Source organism: Marmota marmota, unplaced genomic scaffold (genome assembly GCF_001458135.2).
Source record: "Marmota marmota marmota unplaced genomic scaffold, marMar, whole genome shotgun sequence".
NCBI classification, from domain to species: domain Eukaryota; kingdom Metazoa; phylum Chordata; class Mammalia; order Rodentia; family Sciuridae; genus Marmota; species Marmota marmota.
Genome location: NW_026000241.1, coordinates 12,123,819 through 12,138,747, shown reverse-complemented (window position 1 = coordinate 12,138,747; position 14,929 = coordinate 12,123,819). Strand labels below are relative to the sequence as shown.

At 43.5% G+C, this 14,929-nt stretch overlaps 1 protein-coding gene and 1 non-coding gene across 7 annotated transcripts in view; one reads left to right on the top strand and one right to left on the bottom strand.

Annotated features, from left to right (window-relative positions):
- The window catches only part of Lyzl4 (lysozyme like 4), a 68,957-nt gene that overhangs the window by 25,466 nt on the left and 28,562 nt on the right, over positions 1-14,929 (bottom strand). For 5 of the 6 annotated variants that reach the window (XR_007344385.1, XR_007344386.1, XR_007344387.1 and 2 more), the window contains exons 3-4: positions 6,025-6,547; positions 3,652-3,759 (exon numbers count right to left, since the gene is read on the bottom strand). The gene's annotated coding sequence lies outside the window, so the exon portion shown is untranslated. The remainder of the gene's footprint in view (positions 1-3,651; positions 3,760-6,024; positions 6,548-14,929) is intronic. The other variant, XR_007344388.1, reaches the window with a different exon arrangement.
- On the top strand, positions 8,312-8,384 carry Trnam-cau. The gene has a single exon. It is a non-coding gene; the product is annotated as a tRNA-Met (tRNA).

Below are 14,929 nucleotides of genomic sequence, written 5' to 3'. Positions count from 1 at the left end.
ATGAAGAAGAGAACTGCGATCTTTTATTCATCAGGTAGTGCTTCCAATTACTCAGGCATGAGTTCCTCTCACGTCCTGGTTTGGCTTTTGAGAGGCCAAGAAGGACATATGGCCTTCCTGGCTCAACTGGGAGTGGGATTGGAGATTGTGAAAGGAAACGTGAGACAACATTTAATGATCATACTGCCACCCACAGTATTTTACTGACGTTAGCCATCCACATCCAAAACACTGATGTTACAAAGAACTTAGTACTGGAGAATGAGGTGATCAGCACAACCTACAAGGCTGAGTGGCAGGGCTTGAACTTCAGACCCAGGGATTCTAACTTCCAGCCCTAGGCTCCTTTGCCAAGTCTTCCAGAAATGTGAGTGTCCAGGGATTGCAGCTTGATGCTAAATTATCCACCTTAAAAATATAATTCACTCTTATTGAAAGCATAAACTGGTTTCATGCCTAATATAAGAGAAATCAGTTTGTATCCTCCAAGCCAAAAAAAAAAAAGATGTACAAAAATGTTCATAATTAATTTATTCACAATTGCCAAAAACTGGAAACAACACAAATGTCCATTAGCAGAATGGATAAACAGACTAGTACCAGGAATACTACTCAGTGATGAAAAAGAATCAACTATCAAGTTTGCAATAAAATAATTTTACTCTCAAATATTTAAACTTGAGCAAACATATACCAACATACACACACACACACACACAAGAGCACATACTATACAATGACATTAATAGGAAGCTCAGGGACAGGCAGCAGTAATCTATAGGGACAGAAGACCACTGGACTAGAAGGATTGATTGGAAAGAGGCATGAGAGAACATTCTTAAATGATGGAAGTTTTCTGTTTCTTGGTATATGCATATGTGAGAATTCATAAAGCTTAAAATTTTAAAATCTTACCATATATAATAGACCTCAATTTTAAAAATAAATATATGCATATATATATATATCATACCAACACATACATATACACACCCCATATGTATACATTAAATATGTTTATGTATGTCTAAAATAAAAATATATGTAATATCTTGCATATGTATTACAGTTTCCAAATCTAACTTGAGAAATTATTCTTTGGACTATTTTCCTCAAACCAGTCTCCTTTATTTTCATTCCACTTTAATTTTATTAATGTGATCCTATTATTTGCAAAAACAAAAAGTGCTTTTTGTATCTTCTAAATGGTGGACTTACTGAGGATCATATTTCTCCTCTCAGAAGCACCAGTCATCAAAAGCCCTTTCTGCCTAGAAACACTGTACTGTCCCTCCAAGGTCTAGCTGTCTCCCCAGGATCCAGCAGGAGGGGGAAATGTCCTTTCTGCTCTCAGACCTCTGCATGGTTCAGACCCCTAAGATTTCACACATGCTGTTCCCTACACCTCGAGGAGTCTTCCTTCAAAACCCAACAGTCCTTCTTGCTATCCTCCCGATATGGTTTGGATGGAGATGTCCCCCAAAAGCTCCGGTTAGTGCAAGACTATTCAGAGGTGAGATGATTAGATGAGAAGAGCTATAAGCTCTGATCCATCCTAGTTTGAATGGCCTGACTGGGTGGTAACTGTAGGCAAGTGGGATGTGGCTGGAGGAGGTGGATCACTGGGGGACGTGCCTTGGAAGCCTTTAATCTTTGAGGCTTCTCTCTGCTTCCAGACCCCAATCGTGAGCTGAGCAGCTTTTCTCCACTGGCCCCTTCCGCCATAATGTGCTGCCTCCTCTTGGGCCCGGAACCATGAAGTTGGCTGTCTATGGACTCAAATTAACTTTCCCTCCTCTAAGCTGTTCTTGTTGGGTATATTGGTCACAGTGATGCAAAAGCTGACTAAAACCTTCTCCCTATCTTATCTGCTTGTCAGGGCCTGGGTGGCAGCATGCTTTCAGTGAGTTCTGCTCCTTAATCTTTACCTCTATGACTGTCTCCAGCTCCCACGTGCCTGCAAGGTCTCGGCACCCCGTTCCTAACACAGTGCCCAGTGAGCCGTGGGGGTTCAACCTGTTAGAAGAGGACCCCAATTGGATACATAAATCCTTAGATTCAAATGCAGCACAACTGTTTTATAGTGTTTTCATTATTTTTTTTTAAAGAATTTTTTTTTTAATATTTATTTTTTTTTAGTATTTGGCGGACACAACATCTTTGTCTGTATGTGGTGCTGAGGATCGAACCCGGGCCGCACGCATGCCAGGCGAGCGCGCTACCGCTTGAGCCACATCCCCAGCCCCTGTTTTCATTATTAAAAAAAAAAAAAAAGTCAAATCTCCAACGTTGCAAAATGAATCTGGAGTTTGAGGAAATAAAATGTCCACAAAAATCAAAGTGCTATGAGCACAAGTGTGTGAATGGGAAAAGCCTCTCCTTTCCATGGAAACTAATTGCCCCCAGTGGGCTGATGGCAAATCATGAGTAATGAAGGTGCCAGAATTATTTATAAAGATTTGGCTCCTGTGGCTTTAATAAATTTATCATGAAGTGCCCTAAGCTCAGCTCCAGAGGGAGCCTATTGCTTCTGTGATCACAATTTGAGACACACTTTAAGGGTTCTGGGTTTCAGAAACATTAAATGCCTTTGTGTGTGTGTGTGTGTGTGTGTGTACACAAAAGTATAAAATCTTGGAAAAAGTGGAGAACTGACAATTAGGAAATATGTCTTCTCAGGACTGTGGCTCCATGAAAGCTCTATTTTAAACCCCACTCACTTTTCCTCCCTGCAACCTCTAGGTATGTTAGAAAGTCCCAATAAGACCTGCTTTTGGGGATTTAAATACAACCTTCCAAGCTAGGTGGACACCAGGAGGGCATTTGTGCCTCCCCAGGGCAGCTCTCTGGGTGGGCAAAGTTGTCAACAGGACTTCTAGTAACATCTTTCCATAAGTCTATGGAGAACAGGATCTTGCTACCTTGTGATTCTATTCGACTATAAAGAGCAGAACTCAATTCTCTGCATCCTGAAGCCCAATATCAGGCAGTAGGAACAGAAGAAACCCCAAGCAGGTGCATGGTCTTGGTGCCTGTGTAGTAGGATGTTAAAATGGAGCCTCTCCGGCCTCAGTCCTGAGGATACTTCCCCATCCCTGTTAAGTAGCATGGGAGTTTGAGGCACAGCGCCCCACAGGCAGACCTATCAAGAAAGTGGTCACCCTCAACTGGATCTTTCCACCAGATCAGTACGGAAAGAGAGAGGATTTAAGGAGGGATTTCTTGGAGGAGGCTGAACTGGCCCCTCAAAGGATTAGGTGGGCTACCTGCATTGACCTGGGCTAGACAGAGATCATCTTGAGGCTCTATGAGTTATGCAGCACCATGGCCTAGTCTCACTCTCACTTAGGAAATCAAGACTCTCTGTGTGTGTGTGTGTGTGTGTGTGTGTGTGTGTGTCCGTCCTGTGGACCTGATGTGGGTGAGGGCCATAAATAGCAGGCCTCTGGGCAAACCCAGGACCATGGCATACTGATGGTGCCACTGCCAGTCAACACTTGTATCCTGCCTCCATCTACTTAGGCTTAGTGGAGTCCCAAGCAGTAGCTTGAATGAAAAAAGGTGGGAGGGGGCAGGAGAGCAGAAGCCACCCCTCCTTCCCTAGGGAAGGCTGCTGGTAATCACAGGCCTCAGCAGGGAGAGAAATCTCACCTTCCAGTGATGTGGTCATCAAGTCCTTCTAGTCCTTCCTTTTGGTGTTTTGACATCTTGCAGCCTTGCTCACCCTCGAGGGACCACTCTCTCAGGGCTAGCCAACTCCTAGAGGTGGTTTAAAAGAAAATCAACTTGGCTTTGAGCATGGCGTTCATATGCAAACCAACCAATCCAAAGCCCATTACCCCACTAACATCTTTATCAAGTTCTCAAACTCTGGGCCATTGTCCACCCTCTCTGATCACCAGGCAACTAGGGACAGCCCCTGTACCTCAGAGCCTGCTGAAATTATTTGGACTAGTCAATCCTAAACCTGTATACCCTGCGGCCTTGGGACAGAAATAGGCAGGAATTACTAATGGGTGAGTTTCTTTTGGGGATGGAGAAAATGGTCTAAAAATAATTGTGGTGATGGATGTAAAACTGTGCGACTATATTAAAAACTACTAAACTGTACATTTTAAATAAGTAAATTATTTGGCATATTAATTATACATCAGTTAAGCCATAATTGAGAGAGGGAGAGAGGTACATCACAGGGTTTGAGCCAAGGTTGAACACTCACTCCACTACCTACCAAACATGAGGCTTTGGGCAGTTGTTTAACCTCTCAAAGCCTCAGTGTCTTCCTCTATACAATGGGGATATACGTGCCTACTGCATATGCTTGTTGTAAGTGATATTGGAAAGACAGATGTGTGTGGTGGGAATAGAACAAGAGGTTAAGGAATGATTCTATAAAATGGCCCTCTGTGCTGAAACCCACATGCTTTCTTTTCCAAGAAGAAGTTTGCCTGTAACACTGCCTGGCCTAAGTGAACAGGATATGTCCCATTCCTCAGCAAACTACAGGTTATCTGCAGGAGAGATGCAGGCCCAAAATAATGTCAATAAGAGGAACCCAGAAGACCCACAGACTCTGGAACTCAGGAAGATAAGGATAATTCCTCCTAACCATAAAATCTGTAAGAATTTATGGTTAAGAGTCCAACTAGAACTGGTCAGCATGGGCCAAGGTAACCTAGAATTGTCATGACAGAGGGGACTTGAAAGCTTGATGTCATCCTGATGTCAGTCAAAAGTCGAAAGGTGAACCTGGGCAGGACTCTCCAGAAACTTCTCTAGAATCCCCAATCAATTGGAGAGCAGATGAGACATGAGAGGACCCACTCTCTCATTGACAGTGTCCCGTTTCCCAAACAAACTCATGCCTGTTACTCTGAGTGACATGTCTGGAATCTTCCTGACTTGATCACAAGAATTAGGGCTTGAAGGGGAGGGGTTATCTGTGTTGCCTCAATTACCCAGAAAGCGCTGGGGATGTGGCTCAAGCGGTAGCGCGCTCGCCTGGCATGCATGCGGCCCAGGTTCGAGCCTCAGCACCACATACAATTACCCAGAAAGCATCAGCTCTGTGACATAAGGACTGAATAAGATCCCAAGTAGGAATTACTTAATAAATGTATTAGAGCACAAGATAGATACCCAAGTGGATGCCAACAGAAATGTTAATAGTGGTGAATGATGTGCTTTGCTTAGCCTCAGAGGTCTTCTCGTCACTCTATATTTGACAGTGTCAAAGTGCTGGGTTGCAGTGGTGAGCGTCAGGACAAGCCCTGCCCTCATGGAGCTTATACTCCAGTGGGACAAGAAATAATAAGCAGACAGACTTGGTAGACATCAGAGAGGAACAGGCGGGGCAAGGCAGACCATTTTCATGTTTTGCATATTTAGCATTTACATAAGATTATGTTTCTGGAGCAGAAAAAATATTTGATATTTACAATAGGTAGAAAAATAAATAAGATTTTTTTGGAACCTACAATTCTCAAGGCTGAAATAACATGTTTCAAAAACCCACTATGTTTCCAAGACATTCCAAGCTCCACATTGGGGTATACAGGGCATCTCAGGCACAAATATGTTCTTTCCAAGTTTAATGTGACTTAAAACAGGCCCCTCTCCCAAGCCCCGTGAAATCAAATTTCCTATCCCTTCTAGTGGAAAGTATCCTCCCTAGCAAACGCAGTCCCAACTAGTCAAGATTCATGCTGCTAATAGGGCCTCACGTCTCTCTGATTCAGTTTGGATCTTTTGAGAATGCCTTGATTAAATTTGGATCTTCCAAAAATGTCAGCGGCTTTGAATCAGGAAGTGTGAATTCATAGCTAGTCTGCCAAGTGTAGGACGCTTCTCATCGTCACACATTCACTTTCTTCAGTGACTAACACAAATGGGTACATTTTTAGCCTGATGGCTGAAAAGAAAACCAACATGGCCAGAATTAAGTGCCCATTTCCCTTGGTCTCACAGGTTCACCGTGCTATGTAGGTAACATCATGCCAGGTCTCTTCAGTCCCCTGGACACACCTGCAGAGGCCAGGCTATGAGTTCCAAGCTCATTCAGCAGCTGCTCAGGCAGGAAGATGTGGGGACACTGCAGTTACATCTGCCGGAAGGTGTGCTTGGCCACTTCAAAGCACTAAGTTTCCAAAGTCCCCATAGTCTCCTGTCTCTGCTCAGCTCAGTCCTGATCACATAGCAGATGGATGGGCTGGGATTCTCTCAGATGCCACGTATTTGGCACAGATTTACAACACAGGCACAACGACAGTCCCCCTCTGGGAAGCCACATAAACTGCTGAGTGCTAAATTTTCTGGCAGATCATGGGAGAGGGAGATGTGAACAGCCCAGGTAACCTGTCCTTTAATAGTCTGACAAATGCAACAAGGAGCATCCCAGTGGCCATGGAAACAAAGGGTCTGGACAGGAATAAGGCCAGACTGCTGGAGATTTAAAGGAGCCCCTCTGTGTGTCGTTGGGGAACACGTGGAAACATTTGCTGCATTTGCTTATGCATCCTGATTCTTCTTCTGCCCCGGCAGATGAGACCTAAGGAATGGGAGAAGGAGGGAGTCAAAATTTTGGCTCAACTTTAAATTTCAAAAGTCAACTTTGCATATTATATTGTACACTATGAAATTGCTAGAAGAGAAGAAGATTTTGAATGTTCTCATCAAAAAGAAAAGATAAATGTTCAAGATGACAGATACCCTAACTATCTCGAGTAGTACAAATATATATAATTGGACTGAAACATCCCACTGCACCCTATAAAGATGTACAATTATTATCTGTCAATTTAAAAAAAAATTTTTTTTGGTACTAGGGATTGAACCCAGGGGTACTTAACCACTGAGCCACCTCCCCAGCCCTTTTTCATTTTTTATTTTGAGAAAGGGTTTCTCCAAGTTGCTTAGGGCCCCCACTGAGTTGCTAAGGCTTATTTTGAACTTGCAATCCTCCTTCCTTAGCCTCCTCAACCACTGGAATTACAGGTGTGCACCAATACATCTGGCAATTTTTTTTTTTTAATTTTAAAGTCCTGCTTGAGTTTAAGTATCCAAAGGAGTCAGGACATGAAATCTAGAAACTTTGAAGACCCAAGATATAGGTTAGTACCAATTCTCTCCACTCCAGTGGTGAAAAAGGTTCACAAAGCAGAGATGAGAAGAGGCACTAGAAAGCTAAGGGGCCACATGAGAGACAGCCACGGGGAGTCCCCTAAAAACAGACCTACCCCCTAACCCACCCATCAGATGGAAACTGCAGGGGATGAAGGATATGTCAGAGATCCCAAACAGATATGGGGGAGAGGGTTCCACACCTAGAGTTGGCAGATAAAATGCAATATTTGGGACACGGGTCTACTAAAACATTATCTGTTGTTGACAAGAAACTCAAATTTAACTGGATAGCCTGTATTTTTATTTGGTAAATCTGACAGCCCTACTTACCCCACTCCCTGGGGGAACTAAAACACCTCCCCACCCTCAGCATAGTAAAGACAAGGGAGGGCTGCAGGGCACAGAGTCTAGGACATTCTCAGAGAGCATCACCACCCCATGGCCACTGGCAGGAGAAGGAAACTGCTCTGCACCTCAGAGAGAGTCCAACTCCATTTCTGGACTAGGTCTCAGAAGTCAGATGGGGAGAGACAGCAGTCACATGCAGGAAGAAAGCCTTTGGGGTCAGGAGGTTGACCTTCTCATCAGACAGCACCAATGGGGACAGTAATATCCTGCAGATTGTGTTGCACATGCTGGCGTGTGAGTGCACACACACACACATACACAATGTGCTTCTGTCTGCACAAAAACAATAAGAGCACTTAAGGAGCACTTGCTGTCTACCAGGGACCGTTCCCAGAATCTTATGCTTAATGTTTTCTAAATGCACTATATTTTCCTTTGTCTTCCAATCCTTGCCACAACCTTACAAGGTAGGTGTTTGTTTTTATTTCTATTTTCCTGATGAGGAAACAGAGACAAAGAAGTTAGTGAGTGTCCCAGACTCACCTTGCTGGCAGGTGGCAGGTGTGAGACCAGCTGTCTGGTTACCTAAGGAGTCTGTACTCTTAGCCTCTACAATCTACAGGCCATGCATAGCCTTTAGGGTCGGGAGTGACTGTAACAGAAAACCCTAATTAGCATTGGCTAAAACATAGAGATTTTTATTCCATTGTGTTAAAAATACATTCCAAAGGTGGGCAAGTCAGGACCGGTGTGACCGCTCTAAAATGTTCCTTCCAGAATTCCCTCTGCCATTACTAGATGACTATCAGACTTGTGGTCCAAGAGGAGCCTCAGCCAGGCTGGGGGTATAGCTCAGTTGGTAGAGTGCCTGCCTCATGTGCATAAGGCCCTGGGTTCAATCCCCAGCACCACCACAAAAGAGTAAGAGGAGCCTCAGCCACCACTAGCCTGAGAGAAATGCAGGAACACACTAGGATATACAAGAGGAGATTAGACAATGAGTTTTAGACCTTCAAGATGGGCCCCAAAGAAGAGCGCTGGCCCCTGAAGCAAGCTAACAGTCCCTCCCTTGCAAGTGCCCCCACCTCTAAGAAGCCAGGCTGCAGGGACCCTGTCAACTAGAGTAGAGGAACTCGCAGGGGTGCTGGGAACTGTTTTGCAGATGACTCTTCCAATCACCTTAGGACCTCAGGTCCTGAGCTCAGGAAAGCTGACAAGGCTTTGGGGTGACTTGATGACGAAGCATCCCACAGCATTTCTTCTGATTTTACTGTCTTCCTCAGAAAACAGTCTGCCACAAGTGACTGCAACATGGGAACACAGTGTAATGACTACTGGAGTTAGAAGTGGTGTGATGGCCAAATAGTTAGGCTGGGGGGCTCTGAAGCCAGCTCACTGGGTTCTAATCCCAGCTCTGCCTCATATTAGCTGGGTGACATTGGACCTCTCTGTGACAGTTTCTTCATCTGAAAAATAAGGATGATAATAGGATGTGCTTCACAGGATTTTCTGAGGAGCAAAATAATTCATATATGTAAAGATCTCAGAGAAAACTTGAATCATAATAAACACTCAATAAATTATGATCTTGGGAGGTTGAGGGTTAGCTTGAACTCTGCCACAGTGACCCAATCCTTAGTCTGAGACTATCAGTGATTCAAACACACTATAGGGGAGGTAAGGGAGGTATAAATCCAGCCTCTTGCCCAAGGCCTGGAGTCTCTAAGTGGCAAAACAGTAAGTTCCACTCTACTGAGTGGTTCCAGAACCTGGGCTCCATTCTGACCTCCTCCTCTCTGCACCTCAGGAAAACTCACTAGCTGGGCGTCAGGAACATGGCGCCACTGCCACCTGGTGGTGACACTGCACATGGCCTGTGATTGAGACTCATCCTGACGGCAACCTCACAGTTGGGGACATCTCAGCACAGAGGAGCATCACAGAGTGGTCTGACCAATGGAACACCATGGCTCCCAAAGCCTCCCTGGAAACATTGTCCCCAGAGGGCTTGGGCTTCCCACGACTAGGGGGCTGCTCCTTGGAAGAAAGGACCTTTAAGATCAATGCTCACCAAGGTTTGCATGTGTCACCAACACATCAGTGTGTTAGCTGTTTTCCAGAAGAAACCAGCTCCTGGGCTGGGATGTAGCTCAGTGGCAAAACATTTGCCTCACATTCGCAAAGCCTGGGGTAAAAACTAAGAAAAAAAAAAACAGATGAACAGCTCTTGCACCAAAAAAAAAGAAAGGCCAAGAGAATAGGTCCCAGACAGGCAGGTTTTAAAGAAGATGTAATAGAAAGGCTTGAAGTACTGGACCTCACCCAGGAGGTCAGCTTTGGGTTAGGGCACTGAAGTGACAGCCCCATTATACATTATAATTTTCTCCACTGGGCCGGGTTTTTTTTTGTTGTTGTTGTTGTTTTACCAACTCCCAAACTTAGGTGGGAAAATGTGGGTGGGAATCTTTAAGGAGAACTATAAAGTCCTCTTGTGCTCTGAATGTTCTGACCTGTCTAGCCTCATGTCACCTCTGCCCACCTCACACCCTAGGAAGCTTCAAACTTTAGATGGACAGTTATCACTCGGCTCATATTACAAACCTGTTTCTGGAAAATGTCCTTCACCCCCTATCGGCCCTGTGGTATCTACTCTGAGCCCTTTCCACATTGTGCCCTATGTGACTGGCATCCCTGGAGCACAACCCCATAGACTGTCACATGAATGATGCTTCTGGGGGCTTCAGCCAAGCTCTTGCCATTCCCACTACCACCCACACAAGCCAGTGAGTGAGCTTGGCCTCCAGACCCTAGTTGGTCGGTTTGATGTAGGCTCCCAAATCAAGTGGGGTTCACCAGAGAGCTCCTACCCTTGAAAGATGAAATTGATTTGAGAGATCTCAAGCCAGATTGTCCAGGATCTCAAACAGAGGAGGTACAGGTGGCTGCCCTAATCTGTATGTGGTGGGGACCCAGGCCAGCTCCCCTCCACCAGGGTGGGTGCATCCATCCCTCTCCATGTGTTGCATTGTTGCTAACATGCCAACGGCACTCCTTCTGTGGAACATCTCCATCTTCACAGAGGTCACTAGTCCCCATCCTGCCAACGTACACCCTGCCAACAGCTGGAGAGGGACCACAGGCCAGTCCTGGAGACACAACAAATCTGGGGTAGATTTACAGCTCAAAGGCCCCACTACCAATGCTGGATCTAGCCACATAACTCACGCAAACTCACTTCTTCCCTATCATGCCTCTGTCCATCACAGGCTTCTCCTGAATACCCACCCCAACAGATGGCCCCAATCCAGGGAGTCTCAGGGCCTTCTTCTAGAGGACCTGCTTACCACCTGGAGCCAATCGGTGGGGAGAAAGTGACAATGACTTCCTACCGGACCAAACTTTAGACAGGCTCCTAGGTGCTGTCTTTTCAAGGAGACCTCAACATTGGCCTATTAAAAATTAGACTCCTCAAAACAATTTCGCCCACCTCCGCGCCCAAACACTTGAACACTAACATAGTTTCTAACAGCTCAAGGCCTTCTCTAGGATGACCCTAGTGCCCTCGCAGTGCACACCCAAGGAAGCTGAACGCTGCAAGGAGAATTTACTCTTTGTTCCAGGCAAAGCCTGGTAATAGACAAGCCCTGAACACTGCACCCTTACAGCAATAACTTTAGAAAACTCACAGTTTTAAATCCTTTCTCTCCCCCTCTAAAGTGTAGATCTTCAATCACCTAGCTCTCAAGAACACAAGAGAAATTCCCTCTCCCCACCCCCCCACCCCGCACCCCCTTCCTCATCAGAACAATGAAAGCTCATTAGGGCTTACATGTGCCAGATGCTTATGCTATTTTCTGGAATTGCAATGATAAACATGAGTAAAGTCTTTACTCTTATTTTAGGATTTAAAACTCTAGTGAAGGAGATATCCATATGAACACAAATTTTTATCATAGTATTTTTGATGTTAATATGAAGGTTTATACTAGGGGCAAGTAGAGAACAATCAATAGAGTACCCTGAATTTTTTTTTCAGATTTCCTTTATTCCCAGTGTTTACATGAGTAAGTTCACCACAGTAAGTAGATCTAACATCACCTCCCCATCCGCACCCACTCACCTCTCAAAAGGTGACACTATATACCACTGATGCTTGCCCCCTTCAATCCCCATGGGCCCATCTACCAATCAAACACCAATGACCTCATTGGGATCCGTTGGGGTGTGTAGTGAGAACTCCAATAGATGGAGTCAGGCTGGTACCCTTCTGTGGTATCTTCACTTAAGATTGGCTAATGTAGTACCACTTCCCAAGAATTTCAAAAGAAGAAAGTGTCCACTTACATCAGATTTTGAAAAAAAAAATCAAGTAGGACATAGCCCAAAACTTAACCATTGGATAGAGCAACGAGGATGTCATAGAGACCTTGACTCCAGAAGTTTGAGGGCAGTAATGGAGATAAAATCCTGAATGAAGTTGTGCAAGAGAGATTCAAAAGAAAAATTTGGAAAGTATTAGAAGAGAGAAGTCTGTAGGAATTTCTGTAAAGAGATCAGAAATGGTATAATAAATATAAAGGAAATTAATATCAAAAATGATCTTTAACTCCATGTATATATAATATGTCAAAATACATTCTACAGTCATGTATATCTAAAGAGAGCAAAAATTTAAAAATTTAAATATTATTATTATTATTATTATTTGGTACCAGGCTTGAACTCAGGAGCTCTTAACCCCTGACCCACATCTCCAGCCCTTTTTGTATTTTATTTACAGACACGGTCTCACTGAGTTGCTTAGGGCCTTGCTAATTTGCTGAGGCTGCCTTTGAACTCAGGATCCTCCTGCCTCAGCCTCCTGAGCCCTGGGATTATAGCTAAATATGAACTTTAAGGCCCAAAAAAAAAAAATAGCAAAAGTTTTGGATGCTGATGAAAAAGATTCATAAGGAAGAGGAAATGGATGACACATGAAGGAAAAGAAAGAACTACTGACGCAGTGCTTTTTAGAAGGCAAGGCCCTATGGAATCTAGTGTCTGTGTGAGGGGTTGGCACGTGATAAGAACATGGACTGCTCATTGCTGGTAACAAGAAAGAAGCTAGAACACATGGGCTTAGATGCAAACAGATGTGTTTGTGGAAAGGGGATTGGAATCTGTGGAAGTTTTCTGATTACGAAAACTTTGAGTGAAATATGAAGTGAGGTCACAAGCTGAGAGTGAAAATAAGAAGACGTTTGAGGTTTGAGGAGAGATGACACATGCAGTCGGGAGAGGGGTGAACTCGGCAACATAGTAGCCCCTGGTTGTGCATATTTCCCAGCCACATACAGCTATGTGGGCAATGTGGGCACAGACACATGGTACATGGTCAGGTGGATTTGATCAGGGTTGTGGTTTAGCTTTGTGCAGGCACTGAAGCAAGGGAGGGTCAAGGGAGTTAAGGGTATCTGCCAGGGAATGATTCTAAAGAATGATCATGGAAATAAAAAAGCTGGGTAAGGTTGGACGCCAAGACATAAAGGGTAAGTGAAAGACAAAAAGATGGCCAGATCCATGGACTGAATATCCTGATGAGATTAACAACATGTTGGTCTTGGGGTGTTGAAAGGTGTGAGCATAAAAGTTAGCAGATGGTGTGGTCAGAAAGTGGGATGTTGACTTTCAGATCATGTGGGAGTGGCAACTTTGTGTAATGACAAAATCTGGGGTGTGAAGACGGTAGTGAATGGCAAAGGTTGGATTGAGAACAAGTTTTTTTTTTTGGAAGAGAGGAGGTCAAGGAACTGATAGACTAAATATTGCAAGGTTGTTCCATGATTCAGGTGAAAAGTCCACAAATTACCTTAAGGAGTATTCTTCAGGGTTTGTTTCCAATGTCTAGGTCCCAGACCAGATCATTATACAGGGTCAGAGCCAGAGCTAGTTTTCAAGCTTTCACTCTAAGGTCTAAGTTCGTGTGACATTTCCACATTCAAAGTTCTATTTGGTTAGATATTGAAACAGAACATTGGATCTGGACTTTAGCTTTGGACATTGAACCAGAACCTGAACTTCAGACCTAGACCTGGCCCTGGCCCTTGAGTCTGGACATGGACATGGAATTTTCAAGGTCCTTGGAACTGACCTTATATGTGGAACATGTACCTGGAACTGGATTGGGGATTTATGTGGGAAAATTTTGTAGTGAATGTGGACTTTGGATCTGATCCTCAAACTCTAAATTTTGGACCTGAGTCTCAAACCTTGGACATGGATATTAGACTTGGAACTCAAATAAATATGGACTTTAGACCTGGATATTAGAAATGAACTTTGTATCTTGTCTCTGAAGCCCAGATATTTATTTTGAATTTTGACCTTAGATCTAGATCTTATATCTACATCCTGAGCCTGAACTGGATCCTAACTTTGGATCATGATTCCCTCTAAAACTGGAACAAGACAGGATGCCCCCTTTTACCACTTCTATCTAACATATTTCTTGAAACACTGGCCTGAGAAATTAGATTAAAGATATTAAAGGGATACATATAGGAAAAGAAGAACTTAAATCAGCACTATTTGCTGATGATATGATTCTATACCTAGAAGACCCAAAAAGCTCCACCAGAAAACTTCTAGAACTAGTAAATGAATTCAGCAAAATAGCAGGATATAAAATCAACACCCATAAATCAAAGGCATTTCTGTATATCAGTGACAATTCCTCAGAAAAGGAAACAAGGGGAAACTACCCCACTTACAATAGCCTCAAAAATAAAATACTTGGGAATCAATGTAACAAAAGAGGTGAAAGATCTGTATGATGAAAACTACAGAACCCTAAAGAAAGAAATCAAAGAAGACCTTAGAAGATGGAAAGATCTACCTCGCTCTTGGATAGGCAGAATTAATATTATCAAAAGCACTATACACTGTAGTCAAACTAATGACTACAGAATCTTGGAGCTTGCTTTGAACTCACATTAGTAGTCTTTGCTATGAAATTCACTTTGATATTTCCTTTGATTATTATTAACAACTTTTCCTACCTCTTTTTTTTAAATTTATTTATAAATAATATACTTTTATTTTTCATAATTCTGGAAGTTAGGAAATCCAAGATGAATGTATTGGCATTTAGTCCAGTGACTTCCTTCCTTCAGTGACTTCATATGGCAGCAGACAGAAAGGCAAGCAATAACCAACTTATTATTTCAAACCCCTTTGTAAGGGCACCTAATTTAACTCACAAGGAAGGAATTGTCATGGCCTAATTAGCTCTTCAAGGTTCCATCTTTTATACTATCACATTGACAACAACTGAAATTTGAAAGGAACACATTGAATCCATAGCTTTTCATCTATAGTGCTCCCAGACAGCTGTGAAGCCTGTTCCATCAAATTATGTGCTTTCAAAATTCAGTGGTGACATAGTCCCATTCCAATATGGAAAATTAGGAAAAAAAAAAAA